Here is a 19693-nt window from a genome sequence, read left to right on the forward strand (position 1 = left end):
TCAACAGTTTTTTATACTGTATAATTAATAATATAGCGAGAGAAGAGGGAGGCAGGCCAGTACAGCCCGATCCGGTTGGGGAGAGTTCTAGCCCGACCAGGCACCTCTCTTTAACCTGCCTCTCTTAGTTATGCTATTACAATTCTAGACTGCAGGAGAGGCTGTTTTCTTCCTATGACACACTGAGCTGCTCTCTCATCTCTACTTGTTACTTTTGTATGCATCCTGTCCCAGAATTGCTTGTTACTAATCTAGCTCTGGGGAGTTTACTCCCCGGAGTCCTTATGTTTCTTCTTCCGATTCTCTGCAATTCCCGGCCGCGTCCTGCTGCGTCCTGCTGCACCCTGCTGCATCCTGCTGCGTCCTGCTGCATCCGCCGCATCCACCCATGCTCTGCAGCACCACGCTACATCCCGCAACGTCCTGCTGTGATGTTCCTATGCACAGAGTAGTCTGGATCCGGTATAGGGGACTGCACTACTCAGTATGACACGATGTGCCCTGCTATGACATGAACTTCCACGATAACCTTCAAAGTCACTGTGACCTTTAATGTGACTATTATTGGCACTGTTCATCACACCCCCAACCGGCCCGTCAGACACCGCCTACCAAGAGTCTGGGTCTGCCGAGGTTTCTTCCTAAAAGGGAGTTTTTCCTTGCCACTGTCGCGATAGCCACTGCTAATGCTTGCTCTTGATGGAATTACTGTAATTGTTGGGGTTTTGGAAATTATAGAGTGTGGTCTAGACCTACTCTATCTGTAAAGTGTCTCGAGATAACTTTTGTTATGATTTGATACTATAAATAAAATTGAATTGAATTGAATTGAATTGAGATGTGCTACCTTTTTCTTCACTTTTTGAAAATACTTAAGTAAGCCTTTGTGTGACCCAAAAAAGTTCTCCTCCTGTTTACAAGCGTCAACTGCCATGGGTATACTGGGGGGCCGCAAGGGAAAGCAAGCAATGCAACTCCTGCATTATGTGTTCACTGGCTGTGTCTCTCTCCCTCACACACACAAAACTTGACTTACTCTATCTCTCCCTCAGCAGCCGTGTCAACCAGTCATCCAAAGATCATCCACTTAAAAAGGGACTACAGCCAGCGTTAAGCCACACTAAAACCCACACGAGCCCCATGAGCCACTGCATGCAGCTGTAGTCGTGCTGGATGTGTGTTGCTTTAGATCAATGAGGCTAAGCCACTTCTATCTCAAAGCCGGAAATTGGTGATTTCCAAAACGCACAGGAGTCGAATGCATATAGGATGTGAAATGAAGTTGGAATTAAATGAACATTACATTTTCACACAAACTTAGCCAAGAAAGCCTTTAAGCTGGCAGCACACTACAAATTAAATAAAAAAAAGGCGTATTCTCACGGTTTGTAACCAAAGACGCCGCTTTGTATTGGCCTTGACTCAACTCAGCCATTCTTTCACACTCCAATTACCCCAAAGCACCATGCTTTAAAGGACCCAGATCTTGAATTGCAACACATCTGTGCTTTTACATGTCAATTGGTCTTATTTCCAACATCATCTACTTCATCGCAACTCGTAGATCCCACCCCATGTTGAGGGTCAGGATCCGAGTCGCAGGGAGTGAGTTGGCAGTATTCAACGTCCTTCGACATTGATACATTGAATTTTAAATTGAGTACATTGTAGCTGTTGCGTCTAGGACTATTTTTATAAAAAAAAAAATAAATAAAACTTGAACGCTAAGTGGCCAGACGCCCACATGTGAATGAGCTAAACTTATGTTTATATGTTTTTATCAAAAGAAAGTCCTTGTGCTTGGCAGTTTTTACTGCTGCCAGTGGCTCTTCCAACTCTTTGAAATCGTATTTAAATCTATAGTGCGAGTTTTCTGTCTCTCCCATGAGGACTTTTAAGTAATGACAACAACACTTTTGTTGCATCCACATGAAACAAGCCTTCTGTGATCGCGCACCACCCCCGGCCCCCCTCCATGCAGCTGCTTGTAACCAAAAAGACATGGACTCTTCAGAAGAGATAATTGTCTTCACTCAAGTTTCTGCGCGCGAAAGTCGCCGGACACCATTTTGTAAACATAGCCGTGCTGAAGAATCCAGAGAGAGTTGTGTGGAGCTGATAGTCTTAATTTGCTTTGAATCAACTCATTTGGCAGTGGCTTGAATGTAACGGACGTTCGTTAATATAAAAAAAATAAAAATTACGCACTAAAGCTTTAACATATTCACAAATGAAGAAACGACAATGTGATCACTCGCCGAGCATCACCGCTGAGGCAGTTGGGAATGTAGTTCATTGCTTGAGGACACCACAGTGGTAAGATGAAAGCCTTAGTCCTTCTACCGCCAATCACAGATTTTTGGGGGGTTTGAACCGACAGCCTTGTGGTCATAAGCTAACTCCTCTTAACTCGCAGGCTATAAAACCACCTATGTGAATGTGAAGAGTTTGGAATGTTATCTTTAAGGTATCACGTGGTATCAAGGTTTTGATGGAGATGTCGTGTTGCCCTCACAAATTGTGTCCTTGTGTGATAGGCCGAGCATGCACAGGGGAACACTAATGAGCCAATTACACCCCTCCTTCTGATCATTCGCGATGATGAGATGAAATCTCATCCTCTGGGTCTTTAATTGCCTCTCCTCTTGCATCTTTACTCTTTAACCGGTTTTATCCAGCAGCAATGATGCACAAAGTGTCTTGTTTAGCAGTATCTATCTATCTATCTATCTATCCCTCCCTCCAGACCAAGCCTACCGTGTATCATGCACCTCAGTCACTGCATGAATTGAATGCATCACATTATGCTCACTTTAATCCATACAGCAAATTGAATGCATTATGAAGCTAAGACAGTAATGCAAGACTGCCTGTTCATCATAAGTGCAATCTATTGTATCCATCTATTCATTGTGCATTAGCTATAGCTTGACATAAAAATACATAGTGCAAAGTGATCTAATATGTAACCTGCAGCAATAAACCTCGTGGATTTGGAAAAGGCAGTGGATTAGCTCCAAATCAGTTGAAAGAGCGTCCCCTGTTGCCCATTTGGTCGCTTTGCTCCTGAAAATCAGTACAAACAAGAGTGCTAAGATTTGCCTAAACAACCATGGCTGAACTGCACTAATGCTGAAAAACAAGGAGGATCAATACTTTCTTCAGTTTTCATATTTTTGTCCTCAGATTAGTCCGCACGCGCAGAGAGAGAGAGAGAGAGAGAGAGAGAGAGAAGAGAGAGAGAGAGAGAGAGAGAGAGACGCTCTCGGACCTGTTGACCCAGAGCTATATAAGGAAAATAGAAATTCATTATCCCCCTCGCGGTTGGACCGACCTGCAGGTGCGTCACGTAATTGAAAAGCACCTTTTTTTCTTTTCCTTCTATTGAATTTGCCCTTTCCTTCAATGACCAACAGAGCCTTGAAACAACAATCCCACGAAGAGCATTATACGTTATGTTCAATAAATAACGAACGATCTTAATTATAGCCTATTTTATGATGATTTATATGAAAATGCATTTTGTTTTTGTGTCTTTGGGCATATGTTGTCTTGTTTTTCCAATGCGTAATGTTGGCCTATATGTAACAAAAAAATCATTATTATGAAATGGTCTTCTTATGTTGACACCTAAAGACAGATTATGATGTATTCACAGCTGGTAACACAAGGTTTCAAACTGATGTTGCAAAGTGAGAATGTAATGCATCAACAACCATAAATGAACGCCCATGTGAGAAGAAACCTTTTTGGTCCTTTTTTTATATACATTGATGGTTATATTTCTTTATCCCCGACTTCATCCCAACGCTTTTACTAATGCTTGGTCTGACCACATGAGGTAAAAGCAACAGGAAAATGTAGGGAGAAAAACATGTTTCTTTTACCTTTTCAGACATCAAAGAAGAGCGCGTCTACAGTGTCTCCGGAGAAAGAAAAAAGCCTGGTAATCCGTGAATATAAGAGCTACTTTCAAATTCTTCTCCCCTGCTCTCCGTAACTCCAGAGCCGAAGCTGTGCCTCCGCTGGAGAGGTTTGATATCCGAGTGATTCCCCCTTAAACCCAGAGCCAATATCCGACCAGGAGCGTTCCTGTGTTCAAAGCACTTCGGCTGAACGTCTTCCTCTTGAACATGTTTAGTTTTGCGCAGAACTCTTAAAGGTAGCAGCTCACGAAGAGAGAGGAAAAAAAAATTAAGATGATGAATTGGACACCTGCGCGCATCAAAACCGGATCCGACGGTGCGCCTCGGGAACCCCACGTGTCTTCCTGTCCTTCCTTCTTTCCCGTCTTTTGTATTATCTTCTGTTCACCGAAACAGGGGGACTTACATTGATGAGGAGCCCAGAAATTATATCCAAGTTGACCAAAGGAGTAATCGCTCCATCAGCGCAGAGTGACGCGCCCGAGGCTGGAGAGGTTACGGGCGGCTCCAGACGGCAGGTCGGTGTCGTTGCAACGGAGGATATCAGGGAAATCAATGCCCCCCCCCCCCACCACGACCTTCGCGAGGTTCTCCAAAACGATGTCCTCTGATGAATTTCAGACAGAGCCGAGAAACTGAAGGTTACCGTCCACCGCTGCGCGGCGCGTCCCTCCAAACTCGGGGAATTCCTCAACTGAGGCGCAAATGTGAGTTATTGAATCAAAAACTGGGAAGCAGTTAACCCTGAGGGGTTATAGAAGAAGAAAAAATGATACAGTGGAGAGACTACACCTGCCTGTTGCGATTTTTTGGCGGGTCCCCGGTGCATTTCCAAGCGGTGTGGCTGTGGGTGAGGCGGGGTGGGATGGGATAGGGGGGTTGTTATCAACAGTTTGCCCAGTCGCCGCTTGAGCCTACGCACAAAACATGGACGGGCTCCGCGGGGGATTTCATCTCAGATCTGAAAACGGGACCGAAACCCTGAGAGCCACGCGCCCTTCTCCTGGGAATTCTGTAGCGTGATTGATAATAGCTATTTCAAAAAAACACACACACACATACAACGTCAAGCTTAGGCTATGCAAAGTAATCAATTACTAGTTTAACATGAAATAGATAAATATCATATTTCATCTGTCTTTGCGTTTATTTCCACAAGCCACAGGCTCCGTGTCTCTGCCAGAGGGTACAGGTGGGAGGAAACAGGGCCTTTGTGTGCGCGCGCGCGAGCGCGTGCCGAAGAAAGTGAGAGAAAACGAAGGAGAGAGAAAACGAGTGAGAGAAAGAGCAAGCAAGAAAGAGAGAGAGAGATAGAGAGAGAAAAGAGTGTGAGAGAGAGGAGAGAGAGAGAAAGAGAGAGAAAGAAAAAAGAGTTGGATAGAGAAAAAAAGGGAGCGAGAGATAGTGAGAGAGCGAGATAAAGAGCAAGAAAAAAAAAAAAAAAAAAAAAAAAAAAAAAAAAAAGAGATGCCGGAATCAATGGTGAGCGATGCACGTGTATGTGTACGCAAGAGAAAGTGAGTGGAAGAGAGAGGGATAGGAAGGGGTAGCAAGTGAGCGAGAGAACACACTGCAAAGAAGACAGAGAGAAAAAGGGCTGTGTTAGGGAGGAAGAGTGGAGCAAAACAGGGAGAGGGAGATTGACAGTGTGTGCAGGAAACAGACACTTGGTTCAGTTCAGCACCCAGGACAGCGACCGGGCAGACAAATGGCACTCTGGTCGCACTGGTTCGCTTCTTAATGTTTCCATACAAATATTCAAAAAAAGAGTGAGAGTTTCTGGCCCCGGGGCCCCTGGGTAGTCAGTATACCGCAGGTCGTTACCGGTTCCGGGTCGGCCCCATGTCGATATGATGATGCGAGGCATGCAAGCAACCCCCTCCTTTCAGCTTCAGCTGCTTTGTTACTGCCAACATTGTGATTCACGCCCATCTCACCCAAACAGCTCACCTCACATAGCTCCTGATTAAATGCATTAGTCTGATTAGTCTCGTTTTTTCCCCAGAATTACTGTTAACTGTTCATTTAAAAAACGTTAAAGTCACAGACATGTACAGTATATTTGAAAAATCATTTCTTCCACATACAAATATACACAACACATGCTGTATACAAGCGTTTTTCCTGACTGAGAATGGACCTTTGGGGGGTGACTACGCACGACAGTAAGCATGAGCGGTCCGCGTACAGTAAAGGCAAAAAGTCGGTGTTACCTTATTTGACAGAAATCTATATGCATTTGCCTTTTATTTCTGACAATCTGATGAACAAAAATGGCAATTATGCTTGACTAAGTGAAACCCCAATCAACAAAAAAATAATACCAATATTTAAATACCACCGTTAAAATCCCCGGGAGAGTTCAACAAAGCCAGACTCCGAACGGTAAGACTGAGATAAGCACTCCTATTCAAGTTTATGTTCTGCTTGGTCACCGGTTGTTTGGTGAATTGCCATTAAACACAGTCGGAGAGGATTTGAAATGCTATTTTTTCTCAATTCTTAGCATTTTGGCACTGATAAAAACCTCTTTGGGGGGGGGGCGCCAAAGATTTCTTTATGAAGGAAAAAAACCTTGTGTGTATACATCACACATGTCAGTACAAATATTGCAAATCAATACGGCTGACATTCTGGCACGTTAAGTCAGTACAATAGGAGTCCATACAGAGGTCTGCTCACAGTGGGCAACTGCACAATGTTTCTCTCATTCTGACATGACTGGCAGTCTTTAGCAGCACACAGGGTTATATCAGGCGGAGCCAGAGGAGAGGTGGAAGCAGATGGAGGTGTTCAGTGATGAAGTGGTGAGGCGAGAAACATGCGGCGGGCTATTTGTATTGATGGAACAATTCAAGCAGAACTCGAAAGGACGAGTTTACAAGCAGGTGCTGGGACTGATCCCGGTTCAGCCTTCCAGGAAGTTCCTGTAGATACTCTCCAGTTATCGCCATTTCAGTCTGAAGAGGTCCTCTTTTGGCTCATTCAAAACACGATTAGGCAGCACCCACAACGGCGTCACAAACCGCCAAATCCATCCAAAATGCTTCACCTACAGTTTAAAACATCATACGTTACTATCATACCGATATGAAATATCACAGAATGAAATTGTCAAGTTTTAAGGACAAAAGTTCAGCTTTCAAGGTAAAAACTAACCTGCAGTCTTAACCCTTGTGATGTCCTCGGGTCAAATCTGACCCGTTTCCAAAGTTGTTTCCATCCGAAATACAGGTTTCTTTCAACCAAACTGCCCAAAAATAACATGGATGCATGGATGTACTTCGCAGGTTAAATTAATGATTACCTTCTTTGCATTTTGGGTGTTTTATTCAATTTTATAGCATTTTAAAAAAAATGTTTATGGTTTCAAAACTAAACTCAACTTTGACATATACCCGTCTGCGATCCACTCAACATCCTCTGATATTCACTATTAGTCAAAATAATTCACAATTTCTGCTTTTATTTTAACTAAAAAAAAATAGGTACAATGTCATATCAATTAGGTTTATTTACCATGGATAAAAAAAGCATTGGAATAAGTGACAAAAATGTTTAAAAAGAAAGCAACAAAGGCATTGGATAAAGCACCCAAAAAAGAAATTTGACCCGGAAGGACAACAATGTTCATGGTTGACGGGAAGACAACACGAGGGTTGAATCTTTTCGCTTTGGTCAGACCAGCTGTCCACACAGGTCAAATCATATCAGTCCTAATGGGGCTCGCCTGATGTGCCCACGACTGTGCCCCACAGACGGTTCACCTAAACGCAGCACAACAAACAAAATCAGCATCCACAATTAGGGTTGGGCATCGAGAACCGATTCCTACTTGGAATCGTTTCAAAAATTACGATTCCATCCTAATCCCATTGTTTCTTTATTGGAATCGTTTGGAATCGTTTGGAAGATTTGGTTTCAAATCTGATCATGGGTTCCATATTTAACATGCGCAAGTTTTAGTTTCCTTAGCGGGCAGACGCTTGTTGTGTTGCAGCCTTGGAGCACAGTAAGCGGAGCTCTAGTGTGGCTTTATTTTACATAAAAAAGCCCCGTCAAACTGCAACCCATCTTGAATCAAAATAAAACTTTCCTCTTATTTGTGAAATAAGCATGTGACCCGTTTCAACTCCTGCCCTCAAAGAATCGGAATCGAGAATCGGTAAGAACCGGAATCGAAAGGAAGAATCGGAATTGGAATCAGAATCGTTAATATCCAAACGATGCCCAACCCTATCCACAATGTTTGGTACTTTGGTAACCAAAACTTCATATAAAGAGTTATAGAATAACATAATTAGGAGCTTCTTTCTTTGATTTAAAAAACAACAACTAAATGTGCTTCGGTCAGTGGGTATAGAAAGGCATGGCCGCTGCTGCGTTTTCATTTATGTTGAGAAAACCACATATTAAAATGTGATACTACAGCACACTTGAGGGTAAACTACTGGCATTTATTGTACGTAATATACACCTTTTAAAAAATGTATTGCGGATAAGCTACAACATGAGAATAGAGTCTTTCAAACAAAGCAAGAAGTAAGTAAACTGATTGTGGCACTACAATGAACTAAAGCAAACAGTAAAATGGCAATATACTGTAGGTTGTAATTATGAGTCATAATAATAACTATAGTATAGACTTTGGTTTTGTTAGAGGTGAGATCTGAAGAGTGAGGAGTGTGTCTGCAACGACTGCAAGCGGAGTTCTGTCCTGCAATCAGGGTACATTTTGATGTTATATATATATATATATATATATATATATATATATATATATATATATATATATACACGGGCAGACTGAGATTTGGAGATTTATTTTTTATTCCACATTTTCTTCTTTAAACTGAGCATATAGCAGTTGATTCTCAATTTACAGGTGCCCAGTTGCCCGCTGACCATTTTCTAATTCACAATGAAAATAAATTGATTCCCACTGGGACCCTTCTTTTTTAAAGTGCCAGAGTGCATTAAAAAAAAAACACCAAAATAGAGCTTGTTCATAAAATAAGCTGCCAGGGGGCCCCTATGAAATGCAGTAAAACATCTGACTTACCTGTCACATTGGCTGAGTGTCAATCTTTGTGCCAAGTTAATTTAGTTAATAAGTACAGCTAAAACGTCTGTTAATTCAAACTTTCAAATTTCAAAGAAAACTAATTATGGGCCTTTTATTTTAGCTGATAAATGTTATGATTATTAATTTAGTAACGGGTCCCCTGTACTCCTGTCATTTTGCAAAAGCCCCCCCTGGGCAAAGCTAGTTGAGTATCCTTGATCTATAGCATGGGAGAGATCACTGAAGAGAACTGATCTCTTCTAACTGATCAGACATGATGCGCCTGTAGTGTTTGGATGCCGAACATCATCTTCTTAATCTCCATCATCATGAAGACTATTTGTAAAATGTACCCCCCCTTGGCTTTGCGCATCACTTGGCCCAGCAGCCCCATCATCACTGCTGATGTTGCCCATGAAGCAAATGTTTGCTTCACTAGAGCTTGTTGAGCTCCGAGGCAGTGGGAATAGACACTAGCAGCAGTTAATTATTTCATTAAAATATGTATTTTATTCCTCTCTCCTCTTATACTTCTCTGTGTGACCTGGGTGACTTTGGTTCATTCATTCCCGTCTCATGCAGCGCCAGCGGCAAAAAAAAAATAGCCTGTAATCAAGCTAATAAGATGAGGAAAGTCTCTTTTTATTCAACAATTACTATTCTTCTCTCTTATGGCCATCTTTCTGCTGGCAGACATGGACCTCTACCTGAGGGCAAAACCACTCCAGAAAAATCACTGTAGTTATGCTCTTTCATTTATCAGAGACCTAACACCCACTTTGAGGTCTCCAGTCCATTATTCTTATGGTGCTCTAAGCGATGTCATGCGTTTTTTAGGCTACAACTTTTTTTTGTCACATACCGCAAACATCTCCACACTGTCCGTGAGCTGTCTGTCCCCTGAACACACTGTAAAAAAACGCGGTCCCTGTAGACAGCCCAGGCTCCACAAATGCCAACAATAACAAAAACAAAGTACCACCACCACAAACTGTGTTCCAGCATTCCAGCCAATAACCGACAAGAAGGATTTGGGGGTGGGGGGTTGGGGGTTTAGTGTGCGGAAGCACAAAAGGGAGGGAGAGGGGACGGGATGAGGAGGAGGAGGAGGAGGGTGGGGCAAGCTATCCTCGTTTTGTTTGAAAATACTTCGAACATCAACAAGAAGTGCCGTCACCCAACATCGCTTAGAGCACCTTTAAAGGTCCCATGGCATGGAAATTTCACTTTATGAGGTTTTTTAACATTAATATGCGTTCCCCCAGCCTGCCTATGGTCCCCCAGTGGCTAGAAATGGTGATAGGTGTAAACCGAGCCCTGGGTATCCTGCTCTGCCTTTGAGAAAATGAAAGCTCAGATGGGCCGATCTGGAATCTGCTCCTTATGAGGTCATAAGGAGCAAGGTTACCTCCCCTTTCTCTGCTTTGCCCGTCCAGAGAATTTGGCCCACCCATGAGAGAGAGACATCATGGCTTTCAAACGAGCAAAGTGGCAGTTGGTCAAGGCCACACCCCCACCCTCCACCTTGCCCCCCCCCCCCTCTCCTCCTCAATAGCTACAGACACAGAAATGGCACATCCTAAGTAAAGCTCATTGTGGGACTGACTAGTGGCTGTAATTCTGCACCATGGCTGAATTTCAGGAAAGAGACTTCAGATACAGTATTAGGGGACCACTAAGGTCTATATAAAAGAGACTTCAGATCCAGTATTAGGGGACCACTAAGGTCTATATAAAAGAGACTTCAGATACAGTATTAGGGGACCACTAAGGTCTATATAAAAGAGACTTCAGATCCAGTATTAGGGGACCACTAAGGTCTATATAAAAGAGACTTCAGATCCAGTATTAGGGGACCACTAAGGTCTATATAAAAGAGACTTCAGATCCAGTATTAGGGGACCACTAAGGTCTATATAAAAGCATCCAAAGAGCACCACGTCATGGGACCTTTAAAAGGCACTGTCTGTCTGTGCTCAACAAGTGCCTGAGGAAGACCCAGCAGGGTGGAAACGTTGCAGCACAATAAACGTATGGGAGAATTAGCAGAGTGCGGGCACCTCATTCTTTCCAGTTGTATCCAGCCCCTTTTTGCCCTGCACTTCACCGGTGGGGATGTGCACACTACCACTCCTGCTCTACGTGCTCAACATGTGGCCATGTGACTTTAAAGCTAGATGCGTCCAATCCAACACGTGAAAAGTCAACTCTAAAAAGGGAAATGAGATTGCATTGTCCCTTAGCACAAATACCCACCCATAGTACATCTCTGCAGAGGGATTTGCAGGTGTGTTGATACGTACCAATAACCCAACAGTTAATTCACCAGGTGCTGAGTTTTTTTTTTTTTTTTTTGTCTTACAAAACCAATTTTCTGTTTGGGGACTAAAACTGCCAACTTCTTGGCATTTCAACACAATCTGCATCTTCTCCCTTGCCGACTTGCATTTTAAGCTGCTCAACAATGAATGACAGTGAGTTATGAGCAAACACAGGCAGTCGAAACATATTATTCTCCACGGCCAGTAAAGCAAATGACACTTCTGGGGATTGTGCCAGACATCTAGCTATTTCTGTATTTTTTATACGGTTTGCCAATAGAGGTTGTTAGAAGGGAGATGGTCTACTCATTGCAAATTTATACGAGGGTTTTATCAGATCTCTGTCGACACAAAAGTGAATACAAACTCTTTTTATTGTGCGATATCAACAAGATCACTCGTCCAATGAACACGTACATGACATGTCACGGGAAGCCCAGCAGTTGTGGTCAGTTAAAAACCACTATGATCATTGTAAAACCAGGATTAGATTTGTAGTAGCAACATTTGCATTCAGCAACTCCCTTCATTTCAGACTGAGACACAAATTGTCCCCTAACCAGCATACAATATGCACGCTTTTATCTGAAAAAAGCATCCATATCCAATTAAGATGGTGGGACTCAGTCAATTTATGAGACCACAAAGCAACTTTTAACTTGCCTTATCAAGCATATTACATTTTGCACAATTCCGGCACTGAGTTTTTTTTTCTTTTCTTTTTTTCGAAATGTTAAATAAAAGTAACACGTTGCCCTTTGGATTTTATGATATAGAAGTTCAAATTTAGACAATATCCAGAAACACAGGATCCATCTGGAACTTGATTTTATGGTTGCATTTTTCCTGTAAGACCAAATAAGGGGTTACCAAAACACAAATAAACGTGATTAACATACAGCAAAGCACTAGCACACTCAGGCACACCAAGTCATTCCCCCACCCCCCCTTATCTCACACACAGCCACGCACAGTGGAGGTGACAGCGTGGTTTATCAAAATCTTATTGGATTTCACCTTGTCCCCTGCAAACAGAGCAAGGAAGGTCAGGCAGCCTCCAAGACGCTGCAGAGCAATCCCACCCAGAAGGCAAAGCGGTCGTTGTGCACGACTGTCACGTTCCCACCGTCCACTTAATGCCCACTTGTCTCTTTTTACATCCGGTCCTCATAAATACCTGTGATGGACCACAGGGAATAGAAGAAGAAGGCAGACGATCCTGATGGATCTTTATTTTAAGCATTCTGCACACGTGCTTGTCCAGGGCAAACTTTGTACAAGGAGAGCAATAGTAGAATCAGCTAAACAGCAAGGGCTGTGAAGGTCTCAGTGCCACCAGAATAATGATAGTTGAGTAAAGGCTACTTTTATTTAACAGGAGTTTAGAAGCAAATGAAGGGTTTGATGTTGATTTGTTACATGAGTGAGCAGAAAAGGGGTCTAATAAAATGAACTTGCCATTTTGTTTAATTTCATTATTTGGTCTAGCATTCTGCTCGTGTTAACAGACTTCTGTTTGGGAGGGATTGTTAACTTTGCTCTGACCAGACAGCTCTAGTGACATTTCTCGGTCGGAGGATCAGTTGGAGCAGTTTTGTTTTCACCATTTTTTCATGTTAATCATAGAAATATGCTATTTAATACTTGATATTTCTGAACAACAGCCTGTATGACTGCACTGATCTCATCCATGTTTCAATAAAACAGTACTCAGTTAGCACAAAACTAGAAAAATCGGAGACAAGGGCAGCGATTCAGGCTCAGAAAAACATGAGGAAACGCACACAACCTCTCTGAATGGACTATAAATCATAGTTGCACTGACACTGGTTTAAACAATGCTAAAGTGAACATATGGCATGCACAAATAAACACATGAGCAGATGATAAATATTATGGATGGTGTCTTAACAGGGCATTCATATATCATACTTAGGTATCATCATGAAAGTCAAGTTCCACTTTCTGTTTCTATATCACACTGACATTTACTAGCTCTCGTATTGCTGCTGGTACTTGCTACTGACAAAAGTGAAGTAAATATAAAAACACAAAAAGATGACGGTTTGCTTAAGGGGAATGCTGAGAGACAAGCAGTTAATTTGGAGCAAGATGTATGCAAGCTTAAATTATAAGCTCAGTATTAATCAAGGTTAATATTTAAAAGTCAAGAGAAACACATTGGCATAAAGCACAACGATAGACATGCCATGACTCAAGACTGCATTACTTTCACAATACCGTGATACAATTGTTAATAAATATGGGCCATATGGAGAAAATCACATAACACAGTATTTTTGACCAAACACATCAATGTCGATATTGTAGGGTTGACCATTGGTGCTTTTACAAAATATTTACACAATCAGATTTTTGAGAAATAATCATCAGTAATGTGGCTATAATGGCGAAGTGGGTACAGGCAAATAATATAACAGCTACAACAGTCTGGTAAGTTCAGTAAATGACATCACTTTACTGTAATGCAGCCTTTAAAACCAGGAAAAGACAACATGGTCATATTATGATATCCAAAATAAAAGACGAAATCTACTCTCATATTATGATATAATATTGATATATTGCCCAGCCCCTAATTATTAATACAGTGATTAACTTTTGCTCTGCACGCGCGCGCACACACACACACACACACACACACACACACACACACACACACACACACACACACACACACTCACACACACTCACACACACACACACACACACACACACACACACACACACACACACACACACACACACACACACACACACACACACACACACACACGTGTATGGGGGTGGCGCAGTGGATATGACACATACCTACGGTGTGGGAGATATGGGTTTGATTCCCACAGCAATACATCAGCCAATGTGTCTCTGAGTGAGACACTTAACCCATAGTTGCTCCAGAGGCGTACGACCTCTGACATATATAGCAATTAAATGTCACTTTTGATAAAAGCGTCAGCTAAATGACATGTAATGTAATGTACAGTATTCTTGTCACGAACAGTCAAGTGCTGATCACACATAAAAAAAAGCCCCCTGAGGACAAGTCCTCATCAAAGTAAGGACGTCCTGCTGCTACACGGTGTCAGTCTGAGACCTCAACTAGACGAGGCCTCTTCAACTAAGCGTTCACTGAATGCAAGGTTTTACAAGAGCCGTCTTTTGTTGTGTGTGCCTCGTAAGTATGTTGTTGGTATCGGGCCATCTCTAATTCAGAAGAAAACAAAAGTGGTCTGGGATTGCCAACACACTTCACAATATATCTTTTTTGAATCGTCATCGCAATATCAACTAGAGCTGGGCGATATGGAGAAAATCAAATATCCCGATATTTTTGACCAAATACCTTAATATCAAAGCGCTTTTGTAGGGTTGACAATTTATGCTTTCGCAAAATATGCACACAATGAGATTTTTGATAAATAATCATCAGTAATGTGGATATAATGACTATGTGGGTAAAGGCAAATAATAGAAAAGCTAGAACAGTCTGGTGTGCTCAGAAAATTGCATCACTCTACTGTAAATGCAGCCTTTAAAACCAGGAAAAAGACAACACTTGTGTCACATCAGGATATTACGATATGCAAAATTTAAGACGATATTGTCCATCATGATGGCTGGCCGACATCACGATGGAGAGCCACCATCGTGATGCCACGCCCCCCCCCACCCTGTCAAACACACTAATCCTAGTCGGGGGCGCTGGATGGGAAATTGACAAGTGCGTCGGTCTTAAACTAGCAAAGACACAAAGACAAGACAGACAATTGACTGTATTGATTTTTTTTTTACATTCTCTCTCTCTCTCTTTTTTCTTTTCTTCTCTTTTAAAAAAAAAATTTAATTATTTCATGATAAGTCAATATTCTGTGCCTCATCAATAAGGTAAGTCTGGAGGCCTGTAGGACGATGTTATGCAGGATTTATGAGTACATTAGCAAGAGTAGGCTAATTCACGAGGGTGCTATTTTATGTGTGAGCTAATATTGCGCATCTGTTCATGTGCGCGGCAAGAGTTATGTTTCTGTTCACTGAATGCGTTATTCAGTGCAAACATAACCGAGAATGTAGTTTAATCTCAGTAATGATGGTATGTTAGGTTATTACTGTCGCTCTGTTGAAGGCAAACGTCCCACTGTACTGTCGTTACGCAGATCACGGACATCTGATTGACTTTACTGCACCGTACTTAAGTGAAAGTAGGTCACGTTGTAAAACCTACTAGCAGGGCACAATTTACAGAGGGCATTTAAATGTATGTCGAATCGTTTCTATGTTAACTGTTGGCCCATAGTAGGCCCCGACGACGATATCATCGTCCATCACGATGTTTTACTGTAAACATTGTCAACTGCCAATTTAGGGGACATCGCCCAACCCTAGACGATATCAAGCCTCATATATCGATATCGATATAATATCGATATATTGCCCATAGATTGTATTTTGGCAGAATATTGAAAGCAGCAGAAATGCATTTATTTATCGCAAGTTAATATCGTTTTAGCGATATTCAACAACGTTATCGCGTATCGCATATTTTCCTCATATCGTGCAGCCCTACTCCACACGGCTCTCACAGACCGTACCCCAACTCGTCAAATACCGACGCTTTGTCACACGCTTCGGCGTCAGATACTGACGCACGAGGAACTCAAATGCACTGACATGCACCAACTTGCACGCCCGGTCAGACCGGCTATCAAAACAAAGAACAGAGAAGCTCAGATTACAACGCAGCGAACACACACAGAGAGTGTGACATCATTTCCTGCTCAGGATGCCACTACTCCACTATATTTTTACATAGCAAATAGTAATTTACTGCTATATTGATGTTCTAAATATGAAGTACAGCCAATTTAAGACAACAGATTCTCTATAAAAAAAACAAAAAACTGAAATAGATAACACCAGCCTGTGAAACAGAGACACTTTTTTCTTTCTTTTTTTACCTGGGAGGGTGCAACACACGCCATGTTAACAGATGTTGGTTGGGGCTAGCCTGATGATGGGCCATTGAACAGCCTCTGCAGGGGGAGCTTTGCAGATGAGCCTGTCCCTCCTCCATTTAAACTCACTTGTGGTTCTGCATCAGTTGGAGTGACCTTGATGTGGAAGTGCAGTGTCCTCAACAAATGGGCCTATTCATGTCACAACAAAAGAAAAAGAAACTTGAATGAGGTCACACACAGACACGGGTCAAAGACTGCTCATGGGTAGGGTTGGGCATCGTTTGATTTGAACAATTCTGATTCCAATTCCAGTTCTTCCTTTCCATTCCAGTTCTTATCGATTCCGATTCTTTGAGGGGTGGAGTTAAAACGGCTCACATTTTTTCACATATAAGAGCCTGAGGAAATTTTTATTTTGACTCAATGGTGATTTACAGGTTTTCTGGGCTTTTTCAATGTAAAATTAAGCCACACTTTAGAGCACTGCTTACTGTGCTTCACGGCTGCAAAACAACAAGCGCCTGGAAGTACGGTGGCCGCTACTTGTGCGTGTTAAATTTGAAACCGAAAAAATTCTTAACGATTCCAATACCAATATGATTCCATTGGAATCGTAATTTTTTAAACGATACCAAGTTGGAACTGGTTCTCGATGCCCAATCCTGGTGGAGTTCATGGCAATAACTCAGACAGGCTCAGGTACGCTGAAAAGTTACTTCCTAATACTGTGACCTTTTAGGCATTGAACATATGACCCCAAGGCTTTAGTATTCCAAACCACACTGACAACTTTTTTGCTTGACGCAGAACAAATGAGATCCGTTTCATATGAAGTGATCAGTCAAAAAATATACTTTAACCAATGCAGTTTAACCCCCCCCCCAGTTTTACAAACCCCCAAAAAAAACCCCCCCCCCCCCCAAAATTTCTTCCCCCCACAAAAACGGGCAGAGAAGCAAGACAGATTTTTAGTCTAAAATGTCTCTTGTAATCGTTACATAGTTGGAGTACCAAAGCTACATAAAATTATGGTGGAGAGTAGTTTCAGTAGTCATCCTAACTTCTTTTTTCTCTGTCTTTTTTACTTTAGTTGGAAGACAGAACACAGCAAGAGATAAGCAGGAAAGGAAAAAGGAACCAGAGAGAAATGGGATAAAAAAATAGCTTTGAGTTATTTTAAGTTGGTACGTTAGTAAAATGTTCTCTGATCTTAAACTTCTTCATATAATTAGAAATGATTCACAACTTACAGTATTTAACTAGCCTAAGTAATACCCTCAATTACATAAACCCAAATGGATCAGGCTTTTTTTTTAGTGCCATCCATAGGTGTGATTTCACTTGATATGCTTATTGATTATCTTAGACTTTGAAATGTTTAGGCCACATCCTGACTTCATCAGTTAAGGCAACTGATATGTCTTCTTTTCATCATTCCCTCCTCCTTTTTCCATTATCACAGCCCTACATCTCCCTAATATCTAATCCTCACAAAATATGCATAGTGAGGAAGAAGACATAGTTATTTTAAAAAGATACACTGAGATACGCAGATCTAGAGAGACAGCAAAAGAGGATTTTGGTTTAGGCACCACAGTAATGACAGACATGGCATAAAAGCATGCAAACCAAAAATAATTTGTGCAAGCACAGTAAAACCAACACAAGTCAAACAATATTTGACTTGTGAAAAAGAAGTGTTAATACTGTCTCATTTTGATGTTAGAACAACCATGGTAAGTGTTAGTGCATGATAGAAATTAAACAGCCACACAAACTGAGACAGTTGCCAAAGATGTTAGCCACAGGGGACAAGTTTACCCTCTGGAGCCTTCTGCTGTCTCTGTATGCTTACAACGTTAACTGCATCAAAATGTTAGCTAGATACACTGTAGTATATGATATCCACATGAATAATTAACAAAAATATTGATATACAAATATTGGTCTAACAATGCCTATACTTCCATATATAGCTATGCATTCATGCTGTATTGGCCCTATAACTTAGCTAACATTAATGCAAGCTGTTTAGCATACTTAAGCATAAACAAAACCTTATTTTACAACTAGCTAGTAGTACTAACGTTACACTCATGAACTGAGTTTTAGACTAACGTTAAAGCAACACTACCCCGTGAAGACAACGTTAGTGGAGAGCCAGAAAATCCATTGTGCCAGTAACGTTACTTAAAAACAGTTAAGTAAAATTGGCATTGACATTAACATATCACTATAGTGAGTTAATGTCATATGTTAATGCCAATTAAACTAGGCTATCTAACGTTTGCTAGCTTAACAAATGCATGCAGGATAAAACTAGCTACATCTTAGGTTAGCTAGCTAGTAGCACTTTCTGGTCTTCAGCTGTTTATGTAAAGTATAGCTAGTTGGCTACCCTGATAACCTTTCAAGATAATTAACACCACATAAATTTGTATTTTCTACTGTCTTACCATAGTCCCCTCTTTTACTGTTGAAGGTTGCCAGGCTGAGGCAGCTGCTGAGCTGACCTCTTCAATTTGAAAAATGTTTCTGCTCCATGGACCCCATCTGTAGGTGCAAATACCTGGATGCTCGGCCGTTTGCACTGCTCAAGTTAAGAAAATGGAACCGGGCCTGTTGGGACCACTGTCCGTTTTGTTTTAGGGTAAGACAGCTAGCTGTTCTGTGTATCACAGTTTCTTTGCCTGATCTTTGCATGGAAAATGTATCAATTTCACTGATTCACTGATGATTTTTCAGTGAAAACGATCACAAACATCAGTAGTGCGTGATGCACACGTAGGCAACGCATGAACAGACACAGGGCATTTTTGTTTTGGACAGGACAAGTGTCTCATACAATTTCCCACTGGCTCTATTCAGCATTCACTTTGTCATTCCACAAAGGCCTACTTCCATACACAGAAGAAACGAAAACATATGTCTGTTATTAGTTTGTAACTGTAATTAATACAAACAAAATAAATAGCCTACTTATAAGTTAATAGTCATTTCTGGTATTATAAAAGGTCTTTTTTTTTATTGTAGCCTATAAACCACTGTATATCTTTTATCAGTTTTTTTATTGCATGAAGCTTCCCCAAAGGGGGTCATGCCTATGTTCCCCGGGTCCTATGTTCCCCAGTCTCATACAAAGACGGGAACATAGACACGCTCCCTTACAAAGATGGTGTTTAGTATTATGAACTAGTTTTCTTTACTTTGATTTCTTATGTAACATGGTTTATGGTGTGCTTTACATTTGATCCCATACCTAGGCCTTTTTATCATCCATAGACTGTATTATGTACAGGTTTGTAAAACACACAAAATATTCATGGCTGAAGCTGAGTGCCTAAAATATATCTACACAAAAAACCTCAACTCTAATTACCGGAGAGTCCACCAGAAAACTGA

The 19693-nt window shown here is 41.4% G+C and overlaps 1 protein-coding gene across 1 annotated transcript in view; it reads right to left on the reverse strand.

Annotated features, from left to right (window-relative positions):
- The window catches only part of LOC120566952 (voltage-dependent T-type calcium channel subunit alpha-1I-like), a 345248-nt gene extending 326163 nt beyond the window's left edge, over positions 1-19085 (reverse strand). The window contains 2 exon segments of the mRNA XM_039813684.1: positions 16292-16480; positions 18748-19085. The gene's annotated coding sequence lies outside the window, so the exon portion shown is untranslated.
- Positions 19086-19693: the final 608 nt, after the last annotated feature.

Source organism: Perca fluviatilis, chromosome 1 (assembly GCF_010015445.1).
Source record: "Perca fluviatilis chromosome 1, GENO_Pfluv_1.0, whole genome shotgun sequence".
Lineage (NCBI taxonomy): Eukaryota > Metazoa > Chordata > Actinopteri > Perciformes > Percidae > Perca > Perca fluviatilis.